Source organism: Cupressus sempervirens, chromosome 1 (genome assembly GCF_028749045.1).
Source record: "Cupressus sempervirens isolate cs-2001-9-10 chromosome 1, ASM2874904v1, whole genome shotgun sequence".
In the NCBI taxonomy this organism is placed as follows: domain Eukaryota; kingdom Viridiplantae; phylum Streptophyta; class Pinopsida; order Cupressales; family Cupressaceae; genus Cupressus; species Cupressus sempervirens.
The window spans coordinates 764,089,114-764,114,793 of NC_143118.1; positions in this window are offsets into that span (position 1 = coordinate 764,089,114).

Below are 25,680 nucleotides of genomic sequence, written 5' to 3' on the forward strand. Positions count from 1 at the left end.
CATTGTTAGTATTATTCCTTGAGTAACCAATATATCTACCTCTAATGTAATTACCTCCCTTACTAGTAGGTTCCTCTTTCCATTCTGTCTTACCCTTATCTTTCATTGTATTTTTAGATCTTCTACTTTCTCCATAGGTTTTTCCTCTACTTATTTTAACTCTACCACCTCTTCCTCTTTGTCTTCGATCATGTTTATTCGCTAACTTGTCCTCAGCCTTCAAGGCATACTAATATGCTTCTTCCACAGTTTCCATCTTAACACAACTAATATCATCTTGAACTGATGTCCTCAAACCATTTAGGTGTCTAGCCACTTTCTAAACTTCATCATCCACATATCTAGATATGATATCCAATTTATAGAATTCCTTAGTATATTGTTTCATAATTGTATCCTTTTGTCTCAAAATTTACATTATTCTCAATAGATTAACTTGGTAATCTATAGGAAGGAAATCTTCCTTTGACTTGCCAATCATCTTTGTCCATGTCCTAACCTTTTCCTTTCCTTTTTTATTCCTTTTAGTATGCAAATGATCCTACCAAAGTGAAGCATGACCCTTCAACTTGGTGACTATTATCTTTATCCTCTTATTATTAGGGGTATTTTCATTCTCAAAGAACTTGTCCATTTCATATATCCAATCTAACACTGCATTAGTCTCAAGTCTTCCATCATATCATGTCATGTCCCCTTCCTCACTCTAGTTCTATGGCATTAGGTTTATTTATCCCCACATACGAATAGGTTAACATCATCAATAGTTGGGATGCTTACCAGTCACATAGGAGATTTATCTTAAGCTCATCATTTAATAAATTAAAGTTCCTTGATAAAGTTTTTTTTTTTTTTAAAAGCCATTTACATTATAAAGTGACTTAAGTGAGGATGAAATTTTTGTTTTATCCCACATCTCTTATTCCAACACTTTTCCCTCACTTCAAGGTTATAAATAAGAGACTCCACCTTGGAATTTGAACACACAAAAAGTTTATGAATTAAATATTCTACTATTTTGGTTGCTTAAATGTGACTAGATTTTCCTAAGGATGAAACCCCTTAAGGAGACTAGTGAGACTAGATCCAAACTTGGTTCTTATATTGTACATTTAGAACTAATAATAAAATTGATGCATTAAAAGGTAAAGCTCCACGTTTGATGAGAATTCATAGATGGTTGAACTCTACAAGGTGAATGGGTAGATTTGAATATAATGGATGAAATACTAAATGGCAGTAATTTTCTTAGAAAAAGAAGAAGGCATTCTGTAAGTACCCTCTTTTTAGTTAAATTGCATCAGTATTTTCTGGCATATAACAATAGCTATAAAGTAGATATAGTCTAGAATACTAGGCGGTAGGCCCAAGTCTCTCCAAGTAGACACAAGTCATGAAGAAGTAAGGGAAGGTGTTAGTCTTTAGTATATATTACACATAGGGTCTACAAGTTGCAATTCATCCCAGTTCCCTCTTATTTTCTCACAAGCAGATACAAGAAACCTCAGCTTCTAATTGGTAGTAGTCTACAACTCCTACAGGACACGAGATTTATCATAGAGACAATAGATGTTCGGTGAATGACTAGTGGATTAATAGGGTTTCATGTAGTATTTATATTAGTACCATTCTTTCTAGCTGCATAAGTTCTCCCTCATCCCAAGAAATACAGAAACTTATTCACTAGTTAATGTCATCTTCCATTGTTGAAATATAGATTGTCAATAGCTAGAGATTATACTAGGTTCCTTCACTTCTTTTTATGAAGCAATTTTTTTTTAGTAATGCAAATGTAAGTTAGTCTATTAGATGCACTTAATGATTATTCCTCCACATTTCCAATTGAATAATTATTATATGAGGTCTATTGTAGAAGTAGGCACTACAGATTTAATATTGTTATTTCTTGAGTTTTTGTATTGTTTGGAAATTTCATTGCAATCATATTATTGCTTTTATCCTTGAGTCAAATTGTCTCACAATAGTGTCCAAGATTTAATTCTAGGATGTGTACCAACTATTTGACAAAATTTTTATAGTCTAAATCAGAATTCTTGATCAATAAGCTAGGATCATTATATTGGTATCAAAGCCACAAGACTTGCCATCTTGTGGAAAATAAAAAAAAATTTGTAGACCAATTTTTATCCAAAAAAGACAATCAATAATGAGTAAAAGATAGTATAAATTTAGTCATGTACAATTGGAACAAATAGGTTCTTCAAATCATATTGAGATTGAAGATAGTTATTCAGTGGATGAGGAAGTAATATTTGGAACAGGTGAACAAATTGATCTTACAAAATAGGTTGATCATTTTAGATAGGAAAAATAGGTAAATAACATCCAAATGGCACATCTTGAAACTAAATAGGATAGGGAAGTTTAGGAAACATTGCAGGTTGTTAGAGATGGGTAGAATAACATAGCTGATGCACTTCAACAACTCGCAATTAATATGCAATAGTTAGCTCCTATTGATAGGAGATCCCCAAGCCATCATGATGGAGAACATAGTGTAGCTAGGTCACCCAAAGCTATTAGAGCCCCCACACGTAACATTGAAAAACCTTTAATGCTAGTGTTTAATGCAGAAGAAGAGGCAACACTCCCAACAACACCGAATTTACTACCAAACAATGTTATGCCATTGTATGATAAATGAGATTTTTTTCGTAATCCTATTAAACAAGCTTTGACCTTTTTCCAGTACCTAAATCAGAAAAGGGAGGCTAATAGATAGCAATAGGATAGGAGACCTAGAGCACCAAACAAGAACCTTAAACATTCTATGAACAAGTTAACTCTCCCTACCTTTGATGGCAGTAGTATGACATTTGTGAGAGCTTAAATTCATACTTTATACCTATTTGACACTCAAACCCATGGCAAAGGAAAAAGACATTATATTTTCCTCAATTCACCTTGAGGGAGCAGTGTATGATTGGTGGCATCATGGTTTAGTCACCTAGGATCATGGCCTCATAACTTCATATGATACTTTCAACTCCAAGATGATTACTCATTTTGAAAGGAAAGATATTGAAGTTTAATACAGGGATTTGGCTTAGTTATGATAGAGTGGGTCCTTGGATAACTTCATTGATGAGTTTTAGCTTATATTAGTGATGGTGCCAAATATGATAGAGAAGTGTAAGGTGATGTTGTTCACAGAAGGGTTATAGGAGAGATTTAGGGGTTTGGTTAGTGTCCTTAAACCAAATACGTTAGATGATGGAATTAAGATATCCCATGATTTGGATTCAAATTCTTCACTATTGCAACCTCTAAAGAAACACTATAAAGGGTCTACATCATCCCAAGGGAACAAAAACCAACAAAATCCAAATCCTCCCAAATTGGATTTTGAGACACTTAATGAACTTCGAATGAAGAAATTGTGCTTCACTTGTAGGGAACCTTGGACTCTTGATCATAGATGCCTTGGTAAAGGCATGATTCACTATGTTGAGGTTCTTTTAGAGGATGAAGGAGAGTAACAAGAAGGTATTGATTTTGAGGATAACAAGGAGAAATAAGTTGAAGAGTAGTCTCTTAAAGATAAAAAGAAGAAAGTCACTATGGAACAACCTCCTATTATAGCCACTCTTTCTAGTGATCCAACATGTCATCCTTTTAGGGACAAGGGTGTTGTTAGGGGATAGTGCATTTTTTTTCTTTTGGATACATGAGCATCCCATATTTTCATTAGCACATGAATGGTATCTAAGAGAGGATTGCAAACTATTGACATACTTGATTTTGAAGTGAAGGTAGTAGGTGGTGAGGTTTTGAGTTGCACAAAGAAAGTATCTAGTTTTCAGATACAGTTTGATGATTATCTTTTAGAGATTGATTTTTATGTTATTGATTTGGATGGGTTGGATGCCATTTTGGGTAGACAATGGTTAAAGACTCTCTATAGGTACACATTTGATCATGAGACCATGCAATTGGAATTCTCGGAGGGTGATTGGTTGGTAGTCTTAAAATCCATACCAAATAGTGGGCCCAGGTTGATAACAATTCATAGGATGGAAGCTATTTTGGTGCATGATGATATCGAATGGGTGACATAGTGTTTCATGTCTTCTAAGGAGACATAGGATACAGGACAACAATACCATTGTGATATCTAGATGGTGCTAGAGGGTATTTGAAGATTTACCCCTAGATAGAGGGTTTGAGCATATCATTGAGCTAGAGGAAGGCACCAAACCCATCATTACCACTCCTTATCATCACCCCAGGCATTTCAAAGAAGAAATAGAGAAGATGATTAAGGAACTTCTAGATATGGGACATATTAGGCCTATTTTTAACCCTTTTTTCTCTTCAGTGGTGTTGGTTAAGAAGAAAGATGGCACCATTTGGATGTGTATTGATTACCACACCCTTAATAAGAGAACCATTAAAAATAGGTATCTGATTCCCCACATTGATGAGTTACTGGATGAGCTTTATGGAGGTATTTATTTCTCAAAGATAGATCTTTGATCAAGATACCATCAAATATGAGTCTGAGAGGAGGATGTGCATAAGATAGATTTTAGATGCCACTATAGACACTATGAGTTTTTAGTGATGCCATTTGGGCTCACTAATGCACCAAACACTTTTCAATCATGCACAACTATGAAAGAGTGTGTTGGTTTTCTTTGATGACATATTGGTCTTTAGCAGGACTTGGGAATAACATTTGCAACACCTAGATGAGATCCTTAGCCTCATGGAAGAACACTCTTTATTCACAAAGGAGTCTAAATTTGAATTTGGACTAACTGAGATTCTTTATCTAGGTCATGTGATTGGTTTAGAGGGAGTTAAGGTACATCAAAAAAAGATACAGGCAATTCTTAAGTGGCCATAACCAAGAGATGTATCTGAGTTGTGGGGCTTCCTTGGCCTTCATTCTCATTGCAAGAAATTCACCAAAGGTTTTTCCTAGGTAGTGGCTAGAGGATTAAAAGGAAATCTTTGATAGACTAAAATAGGTGATGAGCATGTACCCAGTTCTAGAACTTCCTAATTTTTGTAGACCCTTTTTTTTGGAGTGTGATGCTTCAGGGAGTGGAATCGAGGTAGTTTTGATGCAGGATCATCATCCCATAGCTTTTGAGAGTAGGAAACTTAGGGGTAGTGAGCTATTATATTATACATATGATAAAGAGATGTTAGCCATAATGCATGCCTTAGCCAAGTTTAGACAATACTTGGTTGGGAGTAAGTTTATAGCGAAGATTGATCATAATAGTTTATGTTACTTCCTAGAACAAAAGGAGTTGAATGAAAGATAGCAAAAATGGGTCAGCAAGGTCCAAGCATATGATTTTGACACTGAATATGTCATAGGGAAAAATAATATAGTTGTTGATGCACTTTCTCGAAGACCCCCAATGTTAGAGTGTTGTACCATTTCCAAGATTTTAGCAGATTGGAGATCCCAACTGTTAGTGGAGTATTCTAAAAATACTCATGCATTTTAGATTATGTATGGTATACTTTAGGATGATCAATACAAGGTAATGAATGATATTATATATTATAAGAATAGAATCTAACTAGTACCTAAATCTAAACTTAAAAAGGATATTTTTCACTATATGCATGATGCACCTTCAATGGGTCACCCAAGTTTTTTCAAAACCTACAGGAAAATTAGAGAGAGATTCTCATGGAAGGGGCTAAAGGATGACATTTTGCAACACATTAGAGAGTGCTAGACTTGTCAAGAGAACAATTTAGAATAGGGTTTTCCCACAGGGTTACTTTAGCCACTCCCTGTTCTAGCTTAGAGATGGGAGAGTATATCCATGGACTTCATTATAGGGTTGTTGAGGGTTCAAGGTAGAGATTTTATTTTTCTGTTGGTAGAGAGATTGACCAAATTTGCACACTTATTTACTATGGCATCAGATTGGTCAGCCTCTCAAGTGGCAGAGTTGTTCTTTTGAGAGGTTTTTCATCTTCATGGATTACCCAGGACCATCATGAGTGATAGAGATAGTAGGTTTCTCAATAACTTTTGGTAGGAATTTTTTAGACTAGTAGGTACCAATTTAACACCCAACACTAGTTATCACCCACAGATAGATAGTTAGACCAAAATAGTTAATAAATGGGTGGAAGGGTATCTAAGAAACTACATTGGAAGTTAGCAGAGAGCTTAGGTCAAATGGTTGTATTTGGGGGAGTATTGCTATAACAAAACATACCATATGTCCATTTTAATGAATCCCTTTTGTGCTATTTATGGCTATAATCCCCTTTCCTTCACTAACTTGGTAGTATAGGATAGCAACGCACCCTTAGCCAATGATTGGATTTTGGATCAGTAGGATATCCTTTGAGCCCTTAGGGATAATATTTAGCAAGCAAAGAACCAACAAAAATTATATGATTATCAACATCATATTGAGTAGAGATTTGATTTGGATAACATGATTTATCTTTATCTATAGCCATATAGACAGAGCTCCCTAAAGAGAAGTGGCTTTGAAAAACTTAAACCCAGATTTTATGAACCTTATTGCATCACTATGAGGGTTGGTGAGGTTGGTGATAGCTGAATCCACAATTTATTTCATGTCTCATGCCTCAAGAAGGCCATTAGCTAGTAGATTGTTCATTAAGAGGGTTTTTCTCTACTTGATGAGGAGGGTAAGCTCATTTTGGAGCTAGCAAAGGTGATTAAGACCAGGGAAAGGAAGTTTCCAAATAGATCCATCAGAGAATATCTAGTTCATTGGAAAGACTTATCGTATGAGGACACCACTTGAGAAGGTGAGTCTATTTCATAGCATCCAGCATTGAGATTTCTTGAGGGCAAGCAATCTTGGAAAGGGAGGACTATCATGTCCCCTTCCTCACACTAGTTTTATGGCACCAGGTTAATCTATCTCTACATCTAGATAGATTAATGGCATCAATAGTTAGGATGCCTACCAGTCACATGGGAGGTTTATCTTAAGCTCATCATTTAATAAATTAAAGTTCTTTAATAAAATTAAATTTTTTTTAAAATTCATTCACTTTATAAAGTGACTTAAGTGACTACAAGATGAAATTGTTGTTTTATCCCACATCTCTTATTCCAACACTTTTCCCTCACTTCAAGGTTATAAATAAGAGACTCCACCTTGAGATTTGAACACACAAGAAGTTTATGAATTAAATATTATACTATTCTAATTTCTTAAATGTGACTAGATTTTCCTAAGGACATAACCCCTTAAGGAAACAAGTGAGACTAGACACAAACCTAGTTCTCATATTGTACCTTTAGAACAGAGAATAAAATTGATGCATTAAAATTTGAAGCTCCACATTTGATGAGAATTCATAGATGGTCAAAATCTACAAGGTGAATGAGTAGATTTGGATATATTGGATGACATACTAACTTGCAGTCATTTCTATAGCAGAAGAAGAAGGCATTTTATAAGTACCTTCTTTTCAGTTAAATCGCATTAGTATTTTTTGGCATATAATAATAGCTATGAAGCAGATAGTCTAGAATACTATATGGCAAGCCCAAGTCTCTCCAAGTAAACACAAGTCATGAAGAAGAAATGGTGGCTGTTAGTATTTAGTAGAGATTACACACAGTGTCTAGAAGTTGCAAGTTGTCTAAGTTCCCTCTTAGCAACTCACAGGCAGATATAAGAAACCTCACCATCCCATTAGTAGCAGTCTGCAACTCCTGCAAGACACAAGATTTATCACAAAGACAAAAGATGTTTGGTGAATGACCACAAGAGTCCTCCAGTGGATTAATAGATTTTTCTATAGTGGTTACATTAGTACCATTCTTTCTAGCTGCATAAGTTCTCCCTCATCCTAGGCAATATGAAAACTTCTTCACTAGTTCATCTTCCATTGCTGAAATATAATTGTCAGTAACCAACGATTATACTAGGTTCCTTCACTTCTTTTTATGATGAAAATTTGTTTTAATAATGCTTAATGTAAGTTAATGTATTAGATTCACTCAGTGATTATTCCTTCATGTTTCCAATTGAATAAATATTATATGAGGTCTATTGTAGAAGTGAGCACTATAGATTTAATTTTGTTATTTCCTAAGTCTTTGTATTGTTTGGAAATTTCATTGCAATCATATTATTACTTTTTTCCTTGACCTGGATTGTCTTGCAATAGTGTCCAAGCTATAATTTTGGGTTGTGTGCCAACTATTTGACAAAATTCCTACAATTCAAATCAGAATTCTTGATCAGAATACACTGGGATCATTACATATCAAGGAACTTCAACAACAAGTCTGGAGTTTTCCCTTGACAAAACTCTCAAAATCCTTTCCTTATCTTTTTCTACTTTAGGTTCAAGATTTGGATTAGGGTCCACTTCTTCATCATCACTAACATCCTCAAGATATACACCTCTTCTCTGAGATGTTTCAAAAACTTCAGTTCTCGCTACAATTTGTCTCAACATATTGATTATATAATTATCTTAATTTCCTCAACCTTGAACCATCTTAACAAAGTTCCTGCAAGATCATAACCTTTTGCAAGTCATGGATCAGATTCCAGATCTACCACCCTACAACCAATCTAATTAAGTTTCTCTAGGATCCTAATATTCACAAGGAAAGAAACCTTTATCTATTACTACATGACACAAGGAAGGTAGGGGAAAGGATCCAAGTCCAATCTCCTAATCGCTTTCTAAGAGTACACATGGAAAACAACACATATTCAACAACAAGAACCAAGATATTTACTCATTGATTAGTCAATTATAATGATAAAATATACCTCTGACATGCTCGACTATGAGGCCTTCCAAGTTATGACCAGTATAAAGAATTTACAATCATAGAGCTAAAATATGAATTTCTACATATTCCATTTTTCCCCTGCTCCTTGTATGATACCTCTGGAATGATGATCTCTCTAAAGCTAATCCAAGTTCTTATATAGCTAGTAAGACCACAAGTGAGCCTGTTAGGAATTTAACTAAAAATAGGTCTTGCCTTGGAAGATAAAACAAATGAACTATCAAATGATCATAATAGAAATCACACTCTTAAGGATAGGTCCACACATGGGTAAGATTCCATGTCATCATAGGAAATTGCATTGAAAGAATTTTGACAATGCGCTACGTAGAACACACAGTGAATAGTGAATGAAGAAAGAGGCACGTAACTCCAAGCACAATGAGCATTAGGTTTTGTACACTTAGCATAAGGATCACTATTGGGTGGGTCCACAATAAAATGTTAGTTGCACACAAATTGAAACCACGAGAAGCAATGACTACTCCTCAAACAACAAACTAGTACAAAAAAAGTAATAATTTTTGTTTGATGAAATATTTCTCATTGACCCAAGATGCTCCTGCATCATCTTTGATGAAGGATATTCTTCTTTAGTTATTGTAAGAGAACCTTCTAACCCTTTTCTTCCATCTATTTATGGTCATCCTTTACAGATTGATATGAGTTTGGATATATTTGTACAACATTTTGATGAGATATATTTTCCTTTTGAGGAAGTACATGATTGGTTTCATTGTTTTCTACATAAATTTATAGGATATTCTTGCTTGTCATTTTCAGTATGTTTGATTTTATTATGACAAGTTTCAAGATCAACACGTGAGACATGGAATAAGTTTTAGAAACATCATGCATCTAGATTTTTCCTCCTATATATTCTTTTTAGGATTGGGGAGACTTCATTTACACATATTCTATTTTGTTTCTTCCTAAAGGAAAAAATATTGTTTGAAGATCATGGACCACCTTCTAAACATAGTTTTGAGCATCTACCATTGACTACACATCGTGGAGAGATATCTTCTCTTCCATTTTATTTTCTTAGAGATTTTGCTTGGGTGAAAGAAATCATAGTACAATATATATCTTTCTTTATTAGCATTAATTTTTAGGGTGAATTTTGTTCACATTGTATTTCCCTCTTTCCTCTTAATTGCCTCCTTTGGTTAGCCTAAAAGGGGTGTGTTAGCATTAGAATTTGGTTATACTCTTAGTTAACTCTAATCTTTAGATCATCACAACCTTATTTGTAATATATGAAGCATTGTTTATTTTTGTAATGTGTAAGTATATCTAAAATTGAACTACATATTTCCACTATAATTCACTAGAAATTTTTATTTTATAAACCATGTATGTTATGTATATTATTATTAATAATTAATATAATTTTGTTGTTCAATAGCTCTAATTTTTAGTCTATTTATTTCACTACAAATTTTGCTTGTTTCTTTATCTAGATCTACTTGTGATGTAGCTTAGAGATTTATAAAATTTTACAATGTTAGTATCTTCAAATTTCATATTTTTAATACAATGTTAAATATGAAGCGTGAATTTTTTAAATTAAAACATTATGGTACCTTACAATAACCTCAAAATTATTTGTTCATGTAATTTTTTAATCTGATAAGCATATAAAATATCACTTGTCTTTATCTATTTATGCCCCCCTTGTTCCTAGTTCCTTTTAGTGAGTAGATGGCATTTGTTTGTCCTAGGTCCCTTGTAGTGAGAAAATACCAATCCTTTTATGCCTGAGTTGTATACTAGAGCACCTTAACCTATCATGCCTAGTTGGCTCCTTGAGAGTAATCTAGTTGTTAATATATATTAAGAGATATTCATAAAGTAAATATATATTTAATATCAGTAATTATAATTATAATTATATATATAGTACATGGCTAGAAGATTTAATATATGTATGTATGAAAGATATCAAAATTACAATCATACCCATTAAGAAGAATGGAATCATAAATGCATACATCTATAACATAAGAATTTTTTTGAATTAAAAGCAGCCAAAACTAGGGGTTGGCCCTTAAATAGTCAAACTGGCCGACTACCAGTAGATTACCAACAACCAAAATGACCCCCTACCACTTAGAAAACAAAAACATAAAGAGTATCAACAGGCTTGACATACAAACTGCCTATATTAAAACTAGAAAAGCTATGTAAATATATAAGTAGAGGCATAATAGCCTTAAACCTAGCCAAGTTCAACAACTAATAGATAAAAAACATAAAAAATAGAAGGAGAAATCCATTAAGGCTTCTTAGCCTCTTTCCTCCCTAGGAGGATGCTTGCCCAATCTTCTACAAGGAAGTCAAACAATAATTTGAAGTCCTCCTTTGGCAAATCTCCCTCCATATCTTTGAGTAGGTGAAGTGTGGTGGCAGCTACTAGACCATGAGGAATTTGAAACCTCCTCTTCCAACTCCTCCATTCTTCCCTCTCCAAAATTTGATGCCTTCTCTTTCATCCTTTCTTTGGGATGGTCTGTGTCCTCTGAGTTCGAATCCTTCTCTTGCAAGGCCCCAACTTTTAGCTTCCCCTTAGCATTGGACTTAGCTAACCTCCCTGACCTCCTCCTACCCCCTCTCCCTTCAGCCTCTAACTCCTCTGGTTACTTCTCTTTCCCTTTATCCTATCTTCCTTTATTTCCTAAGGGGGTGGGCTTGAATTCAATAGGGGACCCGCTAGGTGAAGGTTGTAGGGTAGGGCACTAGGGCCCATGATCCTTAGGGGAACCAGTTGGGGCTGGGGGTTTGGATGTGTAATACCCCAAAATTGGCTCATTGCCATTATACCAATTCTGGTCTATTTCTGATAATTTCTAATTCCTATTCTAATAGGCAATTCTCATTTTGCTATTCGCTACTTGGCTTAATTTTCAGATGCAAAAGACCCTAATCTGCATTCATCATATTTCTTATTTAATTCCTATAGTACGTACTCATGTTAGTCACATTAAACCTATTGATTAATATTTAATTTAATTACTAAGTATTTATACTTTAATTAAATTAAATTATATCCTAAAGGCTAATGTACTACAAAATTAAATTTATTTATTTTAATAAATACACCTATCTTGATTAATTAAATGTAATTATTTAATTAAATGGGAAAGGTATTTCTAATTAATTAAACAAAATTATTTAATTAAATGGAGTACCTTTTTTTTTTTTTAAAGAGGGGTAAACGCTTTGACCTGGAGCTATGAACCAGTGAGGCCACAAATAGGGGACCTCATCTCCATGAGATTTGAACCTTGATGGTAAGGATAACAACACAACAACTTAACCATCACAACATGCCACTATTGGTAATTAAATGGAGTACTTACTTCTAATTAATTAAACAAAGTTATTTAATTAAATGGGAAGCCATTCCTAATTAATTAGATGAAGTTATTTAATTAAATAAGAAAATTATCTCTAATTAATTAATAGATTATTTAATTAAATAGAAAAGGTAATTATGAGAGCATATCTCATTTTATTAAATTAAATATTTCACCAAAATCTCTCTTCATTTCAAAAAAGGGAAATTTCCAGTTCACTATTGATCAAAAATGAGTTAAATCAGTTAACTCCTTTTTCTACTCAAATTGAATCAGTCAACTCCTTATTTTACTCAAATTAAATCTTTTAACTCCCTTTAATTTGGGAATCTCCCTTTATGACTGAACTTCACCTTTAATCCTGACCGTTGATTAAAATCGATCTCAATCGTTGATGGATTTCAGAAAAGTCTATTTAAGAGACCCTCATCTCTTCATTTTGAGAGGATGAATTTGGAGAATTTGCATCGAATTGCTACTAGAATTCATACTCACATTTGCTCATATTTTTACATACATCTTGCATTCTTAGTTTAGATTCATCTAGCTTAATAATGCATACATTTTTAGTTTAATGTCTTTTATTTCTTAGATTAATTTCTTGCACTTCATCTAGATTACTTGCACATTCACATAGCTTAAATTGCATTCAAATCCTTCATTCTTACAGGGTCTGGTTGCTTAAACACCTCGAATCTGAGGATATCTGACAATCAATTCCCTTTAGATAGAAGGAAACAGGTTGCTTTGCAGGCTAATTTTCGTATCAACAATCCAATTTTCATTCCAGGTAGAATCTGCAAATAAGGACCGTGTTGAAGTGTGTGTGTTAGCAAAGGCCGCATTTTCACATATACATTTCTAGCACCCTGGATCCATCCCTAGATAAACTAATTTTTGTCTCGCACGAAGAAATATTTGACCCCTTAAAAACATCCTAAAACTTGCAATAAATGACCTCGAAATGCATGAAAATAAAAGTAAAAAGCTGGGAAATCGACGACTCACCAGTGGTTCGTAATCTGCTAGCTAGCTATGTCATCTGGAGCACTCAAAATGATGATATCTCACATTCACTGCCATGTCTCTATCAGAACTCAAAATCACTATAGGAAAAAAGCACAAATGAATTGAAAATGACCCTTTGGGCCTTTATATAGGTGTTAACCAAATTTTTCAAAGTGCTCAGATTTGCACAAAAATCACACTCTTGGAAACATTTGATGAAATTGCTAATTCATTTGTTTAGCAATATTCTCGTAACATTCAACATCCTGTAAATATTCGAGATCTATGCAACCTTAAATAGAAGGTTGGTGAGCCTTTTCTCACTTTCCTCCAACGGTGGAGACAACTTTACACTAAGTATTCCCGTAAAATCCCAAAAATAGAGAAGCTCAACATTTTCACCCCTGTAAGTCATAAAAGTTGCAGAGTCAAACCATTACTAAATACCTTAAAGAGGCCAACTTTTATTTTCTAGAGATGTATGCGTGATTGCAAAACCTTTTGAAAACGTACACAAATAGCTCTCTTAGGGATTAGCACAAACTAAGTCACTTGATTGTTCATGCGCAAGGTTTCTTTTGCCCTTGCTCATTGTTTTCAGACGTGCTTGAAATCACTTGCTTTCTGTTCTGTGCACCTATTTATTTGCTTGGTTATTGGAACGATAAATTTTTTTGTCAAAATCAGCCGCTATTGTGAAACTGTTCTACCCTTTCATGCAAAATCATCTATCACTCGCACGAATCCATTTTGTCCTCACACGAAATTAAATTTCTATTGTGCATCTTTGCATGATCCTATGAACATTTTTGCGTGAAATTAAACCTCTGTTACTGACCTTCACGCGAGACAGAAACATCTTCGCGCGGCCTGTAAAACTTCTTCGCATGACCCGTAAAGGTTTTTCACGCAAAACTTTGTATCAGCATTACCAATTTGGGTTTGTTCTAGCTATTTGTGGCCTGCACGCTATCCTTTTCTGCATCTACTTATCACTCTCTATTTACAAATAGCCTTGAAATAGTGACACTTCGCTTAGCTAAAGACTTGTGTCTTATACCTTGACTAGTCTCGTCTCATAAGTAATTTTGGTCCTTGTCTTAATGCTTTTCATACTTTGTATCGTAGTGGTCATAATCTTTGGTTGTTCTAGCCTTTAAATCAGACCATTTGTGCCTTAGTGAACAACATTCTTGCTATTATCTTGTCCTTTTTTAAGACTCAGTCTTAGTGTAGTCCTTGTCCAGGTTATAGCTTCTTGTCCTTGCCTATGATTGTCACAACCAGAAGCGGCAATGTGTTTTATCTCGATAACCTTAGACGTGGTCATGCTAGGAGTTGTAATCATGGTAGAGGTAGCTTACCTTTTGCTATGCAATCTGTATCCAATTTGGCTAGTGAGGCGTCTTCACGGTCTTCCTCACCTATAAGGTCATCTCAAGTTCAACGAACATTTTCTAATTTGCAACAAATTAGGAATCCTTTTTACCAAGAGGATACTGAAATAGGTAGAGGTTCTACATTCCCAAATACAATCTATGATCCTTTCTCCATAGACCCTTTTGAAACACAACGTACAAAAATTGAACACGTTCCTATAATGACTAATCGTGAACCTAAACAGGGTAGTCATAGTCAATATCAAGAACAACCTAGGGATGACAAGGAGAAAGAGAAAGAATATGACACTGATGAGGGACAAGAAGAGGTGGAAATCCTTCATGAACACATAGCAAAATGCCGAAGAGACAAAAACTTTCAGAAGGTCATGGGAATCCTACTCAATGAAGAGAAAGAAAAGTACTTTCTCAAACTCACCCAAGAGGGAGCTAAACTGCCCACACATTTCAATGTGGAGACCATTATCACATGTGAAGAAGAAACTGAGATCGCTAAACTCCAAAAACAACTAAAAATTATGCAAGACCAATTGGCTTAGCTGATGCATGAGAAAGAGAAACCCACAAAGACATACACATTGGACACTCTTTTTTCATTCCCATTTGACAAAAGTATAAACATGTCACCTTTCCCATGAGGCATAGAACTACCCAGATATGACAAGTACTTTGGTACTACTAATCCCCAAGATCACTTGCGGGAATTTGGTGCTTTTTCTATGGAGTTTATACACAATCAAACATACCTCATGCATTTATTCCCTAGAAGCCTAGGTGGTCAGGCTTTGGAGTGGTTCTCACATTTACCTCCTAGTATCAAGACGTTTGACGAAATTGCTAATTCATTTGTTCAGCAATATTTTCATAACATTCAACATCCTGTAAATATTCAAGATCTATGCAACCTTAAACAGAAGGTTTGTGAGCCTTTTCTCACTTTCCTCCAACGGTGGAGACAACTTAACACTAAGTATTCCCATAAAATCCCAAAAATGGAGAAGCTCAACATTTTCACTGATAACCTCTTACCTAATTTTGGGTATAGATTCCAACTATAAGGTCCACGTACCTTTGAAGACATGATTACACAGGCTATCCATATCGAAGAATTTATGGTCAAGAAAGGTGAGCTCACTCTTCAAAGAGACACAAAACAAGGTTCCACTTCCAATAGGGATAAAACCAAACATGTCAACAAGAACTGAGAAATTGTACATGATGGGGTTGTTGATAATGTCACACCCAAACCCGCCAAAGCAGCATTTAATCTCACAGATTGCCTCAAAGTGGCCAAAAATGCTAAGAAGCCTCCTCCTGACAATAAGATGTCTGGAAACAAACTGAAAAACTCATGGGTAACATGACCCAAGCGAGAGTATATGCCTTTGGGAGAACCTTTGGATGTGGTTTACAAAACATTGCTACAACACAAGCTTATCTCACCAATGGATAACCCTCACCCCTATGATCCACAACCATGTCCACCATGGTGGAATGAAACCTCATTTTGTGAGTATCACCATAACAAGGGACAGAAAACTAGAAATTGTATAAACTTGCTTCATAAAGTCTAGGGCATGATTGATGCTGGTGAACTTGTGGTAGATGGACATAACAAAAACTTGGACCACAAGGCGTTCAAAGAGCCTTTCTCAACTTATGAAAAAGGAGAGACTTCGAAACTAGAACCCTACAATAAGGTCAACTATACGTATTCCAATGATGACAATTTCATTCAAATGGTTGAACCTATAGATTTTGAATACTGCGACATTATTACCATAAAGGGGAAGCAAGATAACGAAAAACCCAAGATACTATCTGTCTTAAGAGGCCCTACTTCCAATAACATGGATAATGCATCTTCGCAACATTGTGCTAACGCTGTTACTCACTCTCATGTGAAGTTGGTGCTCAAAGGCCCTACACCTCCTATTTCAAATCTTGAACAACACAAGGACAAAAACCTTGTTGGTCCATCTGGTAAAGCTACAAAACACACAACGAACTTGACTGCAACCAGTTATAGTGTTCTAGATCAATTGAAATGAACTAATGCTCACATTTCCATATTTGAGCTACTTAAAATCTTGCCTACTCATAGGCAAATTCTAGACAAAGCCCTCACTAAGGCAAACGTTCCTTAAGATCTTGATCTTGAGCGATTTCAATCCATCGTAGGTCACCTGACCTCACCTCATCTTATGACCTTCTGCGAGGAGGATGAAAACTCACTGAATCACCCACAAAATTAGCCTCTACACATTGAGGTTATGATCCACTAGACACATGTTCGTCAGGTACTCATTGACAATGGCGCTGGCCTAAATATTGTTTCTGCTGCCCTGCTTAGATAATTGGATTATTCTAAGGACTTTGTTGATCCTCGACAAAAGATCACTATTAAAGCGTACGATGAAGTAGAATGAAAGTCACTAGGTCTTGTGACTTTACCAATTCGCATTGGTCCTATTGAAAGGGATGTCACCTATTAGGTGCTTGACATTCCCTTAGCCTACAACATTCTATTAGGATGGCCATGGATACATGAGATGCACGTTGTGCCATCCACATACCACCAATGCATTAAATTCCCATTTCATGGCTCCAAAGTTACTATTCCTGCCACTACTAGCTACACTTGCAATATGCTCAAAGCTATTGATTATTTCTTCCCTGCTAACTGTGAGTCTTTTGATTATCACAACAATAAGCTGAAACAAATTGAGCAATCATTTAAATTGAAATAAACTGGTATGGGAGAGTACCACATGGAACCAGTGCTATCATTAAGATCTATTCCAAATTCCCCTCGACATTTTGGGAGACCCTCAGATGCAAAGAAGCTGTTCGTGTTGACACCTCAGACCAAGTTTAATGGCTCTTTTGTCAAAGCTACAATTCCCTTAGAAGATGAAAGTGAAAATAGAGCCATTGTTGCATGGCTTTACAAAGAAGAGGCTCCAGCAGACCTAATAGAACAAGCTTGAGAAATCACTCCTAAGAAGTATGGACCTGGTCTTAAGCTTATGAAGCATTTTGGTTACAAGGGAACCGGCCCTATTGGGTGAAATAATAATGGTATAATAGATCCTATCAAAGAAACAGCTTGAAGCAATAGTGACACAACTGGCCTAGGGTTTAAGAAGGTCCCTTTCCATTTGGGATCCAATAAATTCATACCCATACCTGAGAGTTCATCTAAAAATGAGTCACAATCTGAGTCAGGTACTCAAGAGGAAGAATCTGATGATGAGGATTCTTACCCTCATCCTATTCCTTATGATCTTGCTAAATTCTTTTCTGAGCCAGATGACTTTGTGCCACATGTTAACACTATGGATGATACTAGTGATTCTTTTGAGGACAATGTTGAGCAACTCAAATATCATTCAGAAAAGGGAGAATCTAGTCAGTCATGCCATATTGAGTATTTGTGTAAGAATCCAAAGGCTAAAGGAGAGTATGTCCCTCTCACTATTGGGGAGTTCTATAGTCTCTCACCATGTAGCACCAATTCTCATGAATATGAATTTGACAATCTTTCAGAAGCAACTACTGATAAAGACATTGACCAAGTGCATGTCTATGAAAATCAAATCAAAGTGAGTGAAACGTCTAGGGTTAGGTCACGAGGGTTTGATCCAACTAGTGTCCTAGAGTCGTCAATTACTAATGTTCATACTCTGAGGCATTTGAATACACTTGTGGATGAGGTCACCATAGGTCTCAAATTGCTGGTCCATGCATTTAATGACTATACTGTGAACACAATTAAACTAGCCATTACTCTCTCACTCACACATCCTGAGCTTATAGATTGGAACCCCAATGCATCTAACAAAGTCCCCATGTTCCAGAATGACTATGCTCTTTCTTGTTACCTTAACGCTATCGAACCTATAATGTCTTCCACCAATGAGCAGAGCGTCAACATGACTAAGGCCAATATCAAATATCTTAGTCACATGATTAAAAAGAAAAAATGCAAGAGGTTCGATGGTGAAAACCACATTGTGGCAGTGTCAGATCCCAAAAAAGTAAAAACAAAAGACATATCCAAGGGTGAAAACCTCTCTAAGGCGCCCATGGATGAGATATTTGATGTCCTTCCTAGTCACTTTCAGGAGAGGTCATAAGTGTTAATGGAGCTGACACAGCTAATTAACCTAGGCACAGAAGAACATCCTCATGTGATACATCTGGCTGAGTCATTGTCAACTGAAGAAAAGGAACAATTCATTGCTTTTTTCAAGGAGAAGAAAATAAATTTTGCCTAGACATATTCTGACATGCCAGGATTGGATCCTAATCTTATCATGCATCACTTGTCCATAGCTCTAGGCATCAAACCAGTTAAACAGAAGCTTCAAAAAATGCATCCTCATGTTGCATTGCTAGTCAAAGAAGAATTGGAGAAACTTCTAAAGGCTGGTTCCATCCGTGCAATTGATTATGCTGAATGGATATCCAATATTGTTCCTCTTTCCAAGCACAATAAATCTATCAGAGTTTGTATAGACTTTTGTGATCTTAACTTTGCATGTCCTAAAGACAACCTTCTGCTCCCTAATATAGATATGATCATGGACATGACAGCTGGCTATGAGATGTAATCACTTATGCATGGTTTTTTTTGGATACAATCAAATAAAAATTGCGCCAAAAGATCAAGAGAAAATAGCTTTCACATGTGCATGGGGAACCTTTTGTTGGAATGTGATGCCATTTGGTTTAAAGAATGCTAGAGCTACATATCAGAGGGTTGTTACTACAATTTTCTATGACATGATGCATAGAACCATGAGGGCTATGTTGATGATACCTTGGTCAAAAGTGCTAAATGCAATACTCATTTGCACAATTTGGGACCCATCCTAGATTGTATGGAAAAATTTAGTCTTCGGCTCAATCCTAAGAAATGCGCATTTCGTGTCACATCAAGAAAACTGTTAGGATATATTATTTCTACAAAGGGAATTGAAGTAGATCCAAAAAAAGTACAAGAAATAATGGGCATGCCACCACCTTGAAACATCAGTAAGATGAGAGGACTATAGGGAAGGCTTCAATCTATTTGCAGGTTTATTTCATGATTGGCAGATAAATCACAACCCTTCACAAAGACCTTACATAAGGGTGTGAAATTCAATTGGAGCCAGGATTGTGAGCAAAGCCTAACACAGATCAAACAATATCTTGTCAATCCACCAATCCTGATGCCTCCTATGCATGGGAAGCCTTTTCTTTTATACATTTTAGCCACTGAAACATCTTTGGGAATCATGTTGGCTCAGGAAGACAATGACAACAAAGAAAGAGTTATTTATTACTTGAGCCAAACATTGGTCTCTTATGAGAAAAACTATAGCATTATGGAGAAAGCTTGCTTGGCAGTTGTCTTTGCTTCCCAAAAGTTGAGACACTACATGCTTGCCCACACTACATGGCTTGTGGCTAAAATAGATCCATTAAAGTACTTGCTCAGTAAGGCAGCTCTTACAGGAAGATTGGCTAAATGGGTCATGATACTAAGTGAGTTTGACATCCAATATGTTGAAAGCAAAGCTATAAAGGGATAGGCAATTGCAGACCAGCTGGTTGAGGCACCCATACAGAGTCTTCTACCAATAAACATTGATTTTCTAGATGATTCAATTCTAACACTCACTCACCATACATGGGTTATGTTCTTTGATGGGTCCTTCACACAACAAGGATCAGGTGCTGGATTACTTTTCATTACACCACAGAGATACTCATTGCCTAAAGCATACAAGATTGTGTTTCCTTGTACAAATAACATTGCTGAATATGAAGCTTTGATCAATGGTATGAAAACTGTAGCTGAATGGAGAGTAGATCAATTGGATGTCTTTGGTGACTCTCAGCTTGTCATCAACCAATTAAATGATGTGTATCAAACAAAGGATGAAAAACTAATTCCTTACAAATGCATGGTTGATGACTTGACAAAATATTTTGCACACATCACCTTCCAACAAGTTCCACGCGCAGATAATAAAATAGCTAACACCATGGCCACTCTGGCCTCCCTTCTACAAATGCCAAAAATGATCTACGACACAAGTTCTTGGTGGAAGCGTTACACTACCCATCCTATGATGCACCTGATTCCAGGATGATTTGTTCTATTATAGGAAAAGAATCATCCTGCTACCATCACATCTATTCCTACCTTCATAATCAAACCATTTTGAAAGGTCTGACCCAGAATGAGAAATGTTACCTAATCCGTAACACTTCACATTATGTCATTATTGCTGACGATCTGTATAGGAGAGGTCTCGACAGAACACTCCTTAGGTTTTTAGAACCTGACAAGTCCAAACATGCACTAATTGATGTTCACGAAGGCATTTTTGAATCTCATTCCAATGGCCTAACACTAGCTCGCAAACTCCTTCGTGCTGGTTACTACTAGCCTAAAATGGAGCAAGAAATTGTTAAATATGCTAGGTCCTGCAAGCAGTGTCAGCTACACAAGAATCTCATTCATGCTCCAGCCAGAGAGCTGATTCCCTCTACTACAACATGGCCATTTCAACAATGGGCCTTTGACTTGGTGGGGCAAATTCACCCAACCTCTTCCAATGGACATAAGTTCATTATCACCGCTATAGATTATTTCAGAAAATGGGTAGAGGCAGTCCCTCTCACAATTGTTGATGGCAAAATTGTAGCACTTTTTATCACAAACTACATCATCTGTAGATATGGTATACTGTCCTCAATCATTACTGACAATGGAGGATAGGTCAAAAATCAAGACCTCAAGGAACTATGCAAGAAATTCAAGATTACACAACATTGGTCTTCCATTTATTACCCTCAAGGTAATGGCCAAGCTGAGGCATCCAATAAGGCGATCCTCAAAATTCTTCATTGCACAGTCAGTAAGTCAGGGAGAGACTAGCATCTCTAGATCAATCCAGCCCTGTGGGCATATAGGACAAGCATTAGAACTCCAATGGGCATGACTCCTTTTGCATTGGTGTATGGGGCGGATGATGTGCTTCCAATAGAGGTCAAGATTCCTACCTTGAGAATCTTTATGAAAGGCCTTATCATTGGTGATGACTATAGGATAGCTTGGCTTTAAGAGCTTGTGTTGCTGGATGAATGACAAGAAGTGGCACATGATCATTTATGAGCATATCAACAAAGAATGGCACAAAGCTACAATAGAAAGATCAAGCCACGTGACTTCTAGCTAGGTGACCTCATTCTGAGAGAGAACCCTAAGAATCAACAACAACAAATGCAAAAGGAAAAGTTTGAACCAAACTAGTTAGGTCTGTACATCATTAAAGTAGTATAAGGATCTGGTGCCTATCATCTTTCCACAACCGAAGGAGAAGTGCTTAAAGAGCCTATGAACACTCTCCACCTGAAGCAATTTTACATTTGATTTAATCTCAGCAAGCTCTCTGTACATATCTAAATGTCCTGAAGAAAAAAAATCTAAAAATCAGAAAAAGTCCTAGAAAAAAATTTTAAAATTTTTTTTTGAAAAATAGAAAAGTTCCATTGGTGAAAACCTACAAATAGGCATCATGGTAGCGATAAAAGAGAATGTTGCCAAGAAGTTGAAAACCTGGTAAACAGGCACCTTTTGATCCCAATGCTCCATCTTGCAGCATATCTTCTGGCTATTCTGTACAGTCGCTTTCGCTTTCCTACTTCTTGCTCATGTATCCATGGATTGAGTCTTGTCATAGCTCGGGGGCATTCCCCCTTAGTGTCACTATTTTTGAGATTCTCATAGAATCTCTTTTGCAATGGTTGCCAGTCATTTTGACTACGTCTACCTACTGTCGCTAGTGTCACTCTTTTCGAGATTCTCATAGAATCTCCATCACAACAATCATCATTCATTTTGACTGCATCTGCCTACTGTCATTGGTGTCACTCTTTTCGAGATTCTCCTCACAGAATCTCCATCATTATAGTCACCAGTCATTTTGACTGCGTCTGTCTACTATCGCTAGTGTCACTCTTTTTGAGATTCTCATAGAATCTCCATCATGACAGTCACCAGTCATTCTAACTGTGTCTGCCTACTATCGCTAGTGTCACTCTTTTTGAGATTCTCCTCATAGAATCTCCTCCACAACAGTCACCAGTCATTTTGACTATGTCTGCGTACTATTGTTAGTGTCACTCCTTTTGAGATTCTCCTCATAGAATCTCTTTTGCAATGGTCACCAGTTGTTTCAGCTGTGTTTGCCTACTGTTGCTCGGGTCATGTCTCAAGATTCCTTTATGGAAGATTTCTTTTGCGTCCGTCACCAGTCATCCTAGTTGTGTCTATCTACTATCGATTAGTCCTTCTTAGGTTCTTCATTGTGAAGATTCCTCTTTGACCTTAGTCACCAGTCATTCTGATTGTGTCTACCTACTGTTGTCACCCTACTGAAGAGATTTCTTTCTTACATGTTCTAGACATTAGCACTTGACATCAATCTCGAAAGCATTAAACTCAAAAATGATATACTTGTTTGGATATGCTGAGCATTTTTCTTTGTTTTCTTTGTTTTTCTTTATCATATCCCTTCAAGCAACTCAATGATGTCATCTTCGACTAGAGAAGTAATGACTGGGGGCATGATCTTTTTCTATGCTTTCTGTTTGCGGTTTAGTTCCAATAAGTTGATCTATTCCTATAAGAGGGGTGTCCACTATAAGAGCCTCCATCTCGTATTGGATGGTCGTGTATACCTCGAATCCTTTTATATGAATACACCAATAATGTTGGTTCTTCTCCTTATTTTTTGGAGTGAAATCTTCATGCTATAGTACATATTGATGCTCATCTTACTAAGTGAACCTACGGGTCACTGCGAGTATATCTAGCACAGTTCTATCTCAGGTTATGAACACAAGGGTCATTGTGGACAGAATGAATACTGAGTACTTAGCATAAGAGGGATCTACTGTGTGTTTGGTGTGCCTATTATGCAATCAAAATTCAGGTCATCCTAGCATTTATGCTCTGATGCTTATGTTAACTTGCTACATTAAAAGGGACAAATGTTCTGGTCATTCTGGCTTCTTGTGCCTCAAATGCTTACATTTAATCCTGACACCCAAATAATGTATGTTATATTCATATTTTCATGATTGCAATGTCAATGGAAATTGTATAACATACGAGCTTTATTTTATATCCAATGATGATAAATCGTCGATGCTTGGTAACTAGACCTAGGGTTGCATTTAACATAGTCTTGCATTACATACTTCATTTGCATTAGCACATAATTCGATGGTAATTTTTTTCATACTCCACATGCATCAGATTCCTCCATGGCTGCACAAGCATTTGGTTCATCGATTCACGCTCCTCAATGGAATACCTGTGACTATCAAACAAAAACATGCAACACTACGTAAGATGTCAGTTCATACATATGTGTTCTATCTAAGTACAACATATATCTCATGTACATCAAAGCAAAAAAAAATAGACAATGACATGTACATAGGAATACTCAGCTCAAAATCTCGTATATATATATATATCAAAGAATGGGTCAGTACAAAAATGGGTGCGAGCGCAATTGATCAAAAATGATACATGTGGTGCTGACAAACCAATCGATACATAGCTAGGGATCAAAATCAAAAATTAGGCACAGAGCGTCTAACTCTATCCCAAAACCTCACCTCCAGGAGGAGCAAGAGGAGCAGGGGCAGCAAGTGGCAGAGGTGGTGGTCGCATATCTGGCTTGACAGGAGGTCGTGCGCCTCCAGACTCTCACGCGTACTGAGAAAATCGCTGCACCTGCAATGTCTCATTTGGAACAGTGCTGGTGTATGCAGCATAATAATACGTAGCCCAAGTAGACTGGAAGTAGATCTCATCTTGTGCCAGCTCCAACCTCTGCTCTGTACGCTCTCTCTAACGATCTGTCTATCGCTATCTCTCCACTAGTTGTGCATCCCGAACTGCTACTGCAATTTGCAACTCTCCCAACTGTCAAGATCCTACATGAACCTGCTCTTGGTACTACCATACCACATCCTATACCCCACTTTCTAGCTGATCTGACATATCCTCATCAAGCATCTCAGGTGCCTGCTGCTATGGTGGTGCATGTGGCTGTGGTGGCACCTGCTGCTGAGGGGCCTACACTATCCTCTGCCTGCGGCATCAGCCCTGTCCACTCCCACTACCCTCAGCACCTGGGTCTGATCCCATCTAACGTGGGGGAATCTACATCTATTGAACTTGATGTTGGACTCATGGCTATTGTTGTGGTTGAACTGGTGGCTGTGGCTGTGCCTACTGCTACTGAGGTGCCTGTCTCTCTGCCTGCCCTGCCATCCCTATTGGATCTGTAAAACATGGGAATGGATGGCTGATCAAAAAATGCCTGATATGCAGGTGTCATCCCTGCATCTACTACCTCTAGCAGGTAGTCCCATTGAACAATAGCTAAACTATGGATATCTATCATGGATCGCACTGGATCCATCTGTGGAGGCCATCCCCGCTCAATATCCTTCTGCACCCTGGCATAGGCATAGTACTCAGGTGAAATATCTTGTGGTCGGCCATACTGCCACCACACTCATGAGATAACAAATCTCTCAATCACTGATTTCGTCCTGCTCACCAGAGGTCGAGAACTAAACATCCATGGCAGCTCTCTGGAAGCATGATCCCAGTCCTCTGTCTCTCTCCACGGTCACCATACAACGGACACTAGGTCATCAAGATGAGTCTGCCAGTTCTCAGTCTTACCCAGGTGGGCCTGGGTAATGTGCCCTCGATATCTGCAGAGGGAAGGCTCCATAGGCTCCCGAGCATCCTCAAAAATTGACCTACATACAGGGAGATGCTCCAAAGCCTAGATTTGTAATACATATACACCTGCTACCATGGTCATCTTCTCATGGAAGACGACCTCATGCATCTCGTGGAAAAGGTGGGCCAACATGCACTGACCCCACCCAAAGATCTCTGGTGTCTCCAGCATCCTGCGAAGCATGACACCCCATCCACACTCCAACCCATGTTGTCCCTTGTCAGGACATAGGAAGCAGCCCAAGAATATACCTAGCATGGATGCCAACCTATGAGTGG